Below are 8,215 nucleotides of genomic sequence, written 5' to 3' on the forward strand. Positions count from 1 at the left end.
TTGAAGCTCCCCAAAAATCGTCCATACTTTGAAGAAATGAAGAAAAGTGAGCTAAATCCGTGTATAAAAGAATCTGCATGTGCTTCGTCGAGTTGTACCTTGCACTTGTGCTATACAAGTTGTACATCCTATTAAAATTGTTCCTTGTCGGACACCTTCTGTTTAAACACCCATAACGTCTTGTATAAATATCCAAATGACAAACGGTTTGAAGATTTAGAAACTAGACTAAAAGATCTTTAATTTGATAGGTTGTACATCATATAACACTTTATATATCCCGAGATATGAGCTTCTAAAGTGCATCGTAAATTCTGCCAAAATTGCTCCAGCAGCCCTTTTCGATTCATCGTAACTTTCTGAGATGATATCCAAATCATAAATGGTTTAACTTTCCGAAAACTAGAATGTATGGGCTACAACTTACGTGTTTTGCACGTTTTCTGATTTCTTATAGATTACAAGATATGAGCTTCCAAACTGGACTACTCGCACCTAAAATTTTCTAGGCACATCAGAATTTTTTGCAATTTTCTGCAATTTTTCCTAAGTCCGAAATCACTCCGAGACACCTCCGAAACACTCCCGAGCCCTCGGGGCTCCAAACCAAATATGAACATTGACTCTAAAACATCACACGAACTTGCTCGAGCGATCAAATCGCCAAAATAACATCAAAATCAATGATTTGAGCCTTAAATCCAAGAATTCTTTCAAATTTCATAAACTTTCAAATTTTCCAATTTAAGGCCGAAACCCGTCAAACAACGTCCGTTTGTAATCAAACTTTACAGGAAGCGCTTAACCAATATATATGACCTGTACCAGGCGCCGGAACAAAAATACGAGCCTGATACCATTACTTTCTGATCAAATTTCATTTTCATTTTCCTTAAACATTTTCAGAAAACAATTTCACGAAAAAAATTCATTTCTCGGGCCTGGGACCTCGGAATTCGATTCCGGAAACACGTTCAACTCCCATATTTTTCTATGGACCTTTCGAGATCGAAAAATCACGGGTCCGGGTCCGTTTACCAAAAATGTTGACCAAAGTCAACTTTAACAATATTAAATATCAAAAAATTTCAAATTTTTCCCATAATTCATATATTTCAACACAAAGATATTCCGGACACACTCCTTAGTCCCAAATAACCTAACGAAGCAATCCAAACCATAAAATTCGTATTTCGAATCCGATATCAAAATTTCCACTTCCGACCAAATTTTCTCAAAAACCTTCAATTTTCCATCTTTAGCCGAACGGCTCCAAAATGACCTACGGACCTCCGAATTCACTTCCGATCACGCTCCCAAATCCAGAATCACCATACGGAGCTACTCCCAGTGTCGGAATCCCAAACGGACATCAATAACACTGAAATACATTTTAAACCAAATTGATGCAATTTCTTCTAAAATGTTATCTTCCACAATAGGCGCCAAAAACGCTCCCGGTTTATCCAAAACTCGATACGAGCATACGCCCAAGTTTGAAATCATCATACGAACCTGCTGGAACCTTCGGATCCCAATTCTGAGGTCGTTTACTCAAAATTCCAATCGTAGTTCATTTCTTCAATTTTAAGCTTTCAAAATGAGAATTTCCATTTAGATTTGACTCCAAACTTCCTGAATTTTAATTCTGACCATACACACAAGTCAATATACCTGAGATGAAGTCGCTCATGGCCTCAAACTGTTGAATGACGCGCCGGAGCTCAAAACGACCGATCGGATCATTACATATACCAGATATGGATAATCTTCTACTGAGAGCAATATTTATCCATAATGGAGTACTGAAAGGATAAGCTTATTATACCCGATATGGATAATCTTCTACCGGGGATAATGTTTATCCATAACTAGGTACTGAAAGGATAAGCTTATTATACCCGATATGGATAATCTTCTACCGGGGATAATATTTATCCATAACTGGTTACTGAAAGGATAAGCTTATTATACCCGGTATGGATAATTTTCCCGGGGGTAATGTTTATCCATTACTGGGTACTGAAAGGATAAGCTTATTATACCCGGTATGGATAATCTTTTATCGGGGGTAATGTTTATCCATAACCGGGTATCGAAGTGATAAGCTTCTTCAGGAAGCTTATTTCCAATAGAGTACTTAAATAAATAAACATATTTACGGTGGAGTCCCATATGGATAAGTTTCTTCAGGAAGCTTATTTACAACGGAGTACTAAATGAACATTCATAATATAATATATTTATAACACTCCCCCTTGGATGTTCATTAAAAATAATGTGCCTCATTAAACTTTACTAGGAAAAACCACGTGGGAAAAAATCCTAGTGAAGGAAAAAGAGTACACATATTAAGTAATACGCATTGCTAGCTGCCTCATTAAAAACCTTATAAGGAAAACCCTATGGGAAAAACCTTAGTAAGGGAAAAAGAGTACAACGCGCATTTTACTCCCCTGAAGAAAATCTTATTTCAAATATTTGAGTCTCCGCATTCCAATCTTGTATACCATATTCTCAAAAATTGATGTTGGTAAAGACAATCTGTTGGATTGTCACTTGAACTAATTTGATGCACATCAATGTCACAATTTTCCTGAAGATCATGTATGTAGAATAATTCTGGTGGAATGTTCTTCGTTCTATCTCCTTTTATAAATCCTCCCTTTAATAGTGCTATGCATGAAACATTATCTCCGTATAATATTGTGGGTCTTTTATCACATTCCAACCCACATGTTTCTCGAATGAATCACTGATCTCAATCATATGCACTCCCTGCTTACCGGTTTGAAATCGAGCTTTATGGGTATCAGATAAATAACCTGCATCTGCATTACCAATACGATCTGCACCACTTTTGTTAGCATTATCAAGATAAATAAGTGCACCATCTATACCGAGATAGAGTATTTCAGGACCAAGGAGCTCCTCATCCTCTTCTAGAGGTTGGAACGGATCCTTATTCACTTCAAGTGATTGAATATTCATTGGTGTACTTAATGGGTACATTTTGTCCATGTAAAAGTATTTTTAAGACCCTCTTGGAGCTCTTCCGGAGTTCCAATAAGATTTATGTCACCAACATAAACAGCAAGTGTAACAAATTTTGATGACATTTTCTTTATAAGAATACATGAACAAATAACATAATTTATGTAACTTTCTTTCAGCAAATATTTACTGAGGCGATTACACCACACGCGCACAAATTGCTTTAAACCGTACAAAGATCTTTATAATTTGATCGAGTACATTTCTCAAGACTTTGAATTATATGCTTCGGCATTTTCAATCCTTCAAGGATCTTCATATAGATTTAGCCAAATAAGTCATATAGGTTAAGACTTGTATCTAAATGGTATGACATCTTCAAGTGTCTGGACTGTTAGTCCGATCCTCACAATCTTTTATAATATTGTGCACTATATTGTATTAAATATATCGTCGATGATCATTTTGTGTCAGTTCTGAAGCGACATAACTTGTGGAGATCTCATCACTTTCTTTATTTTCAGGTACCTGAACTTTTTCGGGAGTTTCATGAAATGTTATGTCGTGGGCTCTTCTAGAGCTTATTTCCTCCTCATTTTGATAATTAGCTCCTACTATTTTTTAAGGATTGTTACCTTTGGAACCGATTGGTCTACCATGCTTCATGCATACAGTAAACTCTATCCTTCAGGGACTTTAATTTTAATAGGAGAATTTGCAGCTGAAATATGATATTTAATTTTGGATCAGCAAATGCTTCTGGCATTCGACTTGAATTATCTTTTAAGTGAGGATCATGATAATTCGATTCATATAGCATATTTTTCAACTGTTTATTCCATCCCCCAAATGTTAAAAATACTAACATATATCCCCAATCATCTTTGGGAAACATATCTTTGTGTATTATGGTAGAGAAATTAATCATATACCACGCAACAAAAGATAGTAAAAATATTTGGTTTCTGATCCTAAACCAATTGTGAAGGGAGGACTTATCATATATTGTTGATCTGATGCATACAAGTGCTGCTATATGCAATTTAGAAAATCTTAGACCAACACATGAAGCTTTGTTCTCATAAGCAATGGTTTAGCCATTAATAGGAGGTATTCAATGCTAAACCAGCTTGGATATAAACCAGCATTATCAATATGAACTGTCTTGATTTCATAATCTGAAAATTATGCTCTTAATCGAGAAAAGCAATTCCAAATGCCAAACTGCAAGTTGACAATAATTACACATGTAACCATCTCATATATGCACCTATAAGTGGTTCACATGATAGGTGAACGGGCCCATATTCACCTTTTATATATTTCAGAATCAGGGGTCTTAGTCCCAATTTTAGCTGGTATAATCAATTCATTATGAGAACAAGCAACACATGAGAATCCTGAAGAATCTTCTAGTTCTTTAGTATATGCTTATCTGAATTCTCAAATAGCTTATTTAAAAATGGCAAATGAAAACTTCAAGTTTATCATGTCATGTGCTATCACTTAGTAAACTTCTGGTTTACTATGGCATAAACTTCTGGTTTACTGTGATACATGATATAGTACAAATTAAAGAATAAGGCGGGTACCTTCTCACATACATATTATTTTACCCCCTATGATTGTGGAAACATGAAGATTATCAATCTTCCAATCATTTGTAGTCTCAATATGATAGCCATTTGTATTAGTAAACTTCAGGTTTACTACAACATATGTTTTGACCATAATCATATAATATGAATGACATATTTGTATATAAGCTCTTCGAGAGCCTTCATTTATTATTCACAATCTAATATTTATCTGGCACTACTTGTGTCATGTATTCTTTAGGCAAACATTTAGCTCTTCAGGAGTTGTTGATACATTTTGTACTATCAAATATTGCTCAGACACTGCTGGTGTCATGAGAGAAAATCACAATCAAATAAACAATGTAAAACAATTGTTTAAGCACACGAAAACTCCTCTTCATAATATTTTTCCACTTTAGGAGGCAATTTCAATTGTGTTACTTCTTCAGGAGCAAATTTAAAATACGAAATATTGAGTATATATTCTTTCAATTATATTAACTCTTCCGGAGGTGAATTGTAATGTATTCACATCAAGAGCGCGTTCATATTTATCCAACTTATTAGTATTGTCACATTCACTTCAGGGAATGGATTAATATTATCAAAAGTTCTCATCCTTCAGGAAATCGAACATAATTATCTAAATGCGCATTAATCACATCAAATTGTGATGCCTTAACCTCTTTTAAAATATTTACTACTTCAGGAGAAAATCGAGGCGTGCATTTAATATAGAGAATATTTATGTAGCTTATCTTCAATTGTAACCATAGAAAGCCTAAATTATCACTTCTGGTGATCATAGGCATATACCACTTCTGGTAGTTAACAAAATATAATTACAATGAGATATACGAAATATAACCACTTCTTGTGGTTGTATATTTCTTGCAAACTCTGCTAGAGTTTAAGTTGATCTAATAATGTTATCCATATTCTTCAAAATGACATAAACAAGATATATTATAGTAAACATCATTATCAAATCATAATTTTTCTTTATGTACAACAATTACATAACCATACTATCTATTACAAATAACAAAAATTAAAATATTTACATTTCTACAGATTCACCACCGATTACATGACTTGTTTCTCCTTCTGGGAGTGCAAGGTAATCAGTTATATCCAAATGCATGAAGTCAAAATTATCTTCAGAAATAAAATTTGCTTCAGCATTTTTCTCTGTCTTCTTTAGGGAGGCTTGATAAAGCTCAACCAGGTGCTTTGGCATACGATAGGTACGTGACCAGTGCCCTTTTTCTCCACATCTATAGCATGCATTTTCTGCATTTGGTGCTTGCACCGCTTCATGCTTTTGTTCCTTCCTTTTCCACTACTGGTGGTGAGGAGTGTTCTTTGGTGCATTATTATTACCATGATTAGAGTTTCTTTATCGACCACGACCATGACCACGACTGGGGCCACGACCTTTTCCACGTTTAGCCTGGTGGAAGTTCGTCTCATTCACTTCAGGGAATGGACAAGAACCAGTAGGTCGACTTTCATGATTTTTCATTAATAGCCCATTATGTTGCTCGGCTATAAGAAGATGTGAGATAAGTTCAGAATACTTTTTAAATCCCATCTCTCGATATTGCTGCTGCATGAGCATATTCGAGGCATGAAAAATGGTGAAAGTTTTCTCCAACATATCATGATCAGTAATATTATCACCACATAACTTCAATTGGGAAATAATTCTGAACATAGCAGAATTATACTCACTGATAGATTTAAAATCTTGTAGTCTTAGATGAGTCCAATCATATCGTGCCTGTGGAAGAACAACCATCTTCAGGTGGTCATATCTATCTTTCAAATTATTCCACAGTATGACTGGATCTTTAACAGTAAGATATTCCATTTTCAGGCCCTCATCAAGGTGATGGCGTAGGAATATCATTGCTTTGGCACGGTCTTGGTTTGATGCCTGATTTTTGTCTTTGATGGTGTCTGCCAGACCCATCGCATCAAGATGAATTTCAGCATCAAGCACCCAAGACATGTAGCTTTTGCCCGATATATCCAGGGCTACAAATTCAAGTTTAGAAAGATTTGATATTATTTAGAAAAAGAAAGTTCTTACCTCAGATACTTTCAAAATATTTGCTCGAGATGGCAGAGTCTCGTGCTGATAATGTGTTATAAAATAAAGACAATAAAGTAAAGACAAGTATAGAGAGAAACTCATATATATTCGAATTCAAACGGATGTACATAATGAACTGAAATCTCTTCTATTTATAAAAGAAAGGAAACTGTTGTGTAAGCTGCTACTATACCAGATATGGATAATCTTCTACCGAGAACAATATTTATCCATAACGGAGTACTGAAAGGATAAGCTTATTATACCCGATATGGATAATCTTCTATCGCGGATAATGTTTATCCATAACTGGGTACTGAAAGGATAAGCTTATTATACCCGGTATGGATAATCTTCTACCGGGGATAATATTTATCCATAACTGGGTACTGAAAGGATAAGCTTATTATACCCGGTATGGATAATCTTCTACCGGGTGTAATGTTTATCCATAACTGGGTACTGAAAGGATAAGCTTACTATACCTGGTATGGATAATCTTCTACCGGGGGTAATGTTTATCCATAACCGGGTATCGAAGTGATAAGCTTCTTCAGGAAGCTTATTTCCAATAGAGTACTTAAATAGATAAACATATTTACGGTGGAGTCCTATATGGATAAGCTTCTTTAGGAAGCTTATTTACAACGGAGTACTAAATGAACATCCATAATATAATATATTTATAACAATTTGTTTGTTTATAGAATTAATCTAGTTTTTGGGCAATTTTGAAAATCAAAACTTCAAATACCAAATATAACTAAAGACCTCTTCTGGGGCCAAATCATGACCATTTGGGAATTTTTAACATGTCAAAACTTGCTCCGAAATTCATATCAAAACACATTTTCTATTTCAAATCAAACTTTACCAAAATCAGCTTTTTAAAAAATATTTGGCGATCTATGTACAAATGGGTCCTAAAAGTTTGTAGTCCATTTGGTAACTCGTCTGGTGAATGAGATCTCATTTTCCTTAGATGATTAAAGTAATTTTTTTTCTTAATATAGTCAAATCAAGTGAAAAGTCACAAATAATGTAAATCTTATTTACTCAAAAGTTGCAGACTACTACTTGGCAATATATTCAAGAAACATATTATAGCTACTTGCAAATTCCTCGGAGATGATAGAATTTGGGCTCCTTAAGAGTCGTTTGGTTGACATAGAAGAAGGGGAAAGTGCACGGTTAGTCACTAATAACATATGTATTTACTTTTAAGTCACTGTTTAAAATGTCTTTAGTCTTTAGCCACTACTTTAATAAACTTTACCTGCCCAGACGAAAACACCCTTCTGCTCATAAAGTTCAGGACCAAGTGTCCTTAACTTTTGAACTAGCAACTCTAAGTTCAGGACTTCAGGACTACATGTGCTTAACTTTAAACTTGGAACTCGAAGTTCAGAACCACATGTTCTTAATCTCTGTGCTTGTAACTCTAAGTTAAGGACTACTTGTCCTTAACTTTTGAACTTGTAAGTCTAAGTTCAGGACCTATTGTCCTTAACTTTTGAGTTGTTAGTATTAATTCAGGACCAAG

Source organism: Nicotiana tabacum, chromosome 7, assembly GCF_000715075.1.
Source record: "Nicotiana tabacum cultivar K326 chromosome 7, ASM71507v2, whole genome shotgun sequence".
NCBI lineage: Eukaryota > Viridiplantae > Streptophyta > Magnoliopsida > Solanales > Solanaceae > Nicotiana > Nicotiana tabacum.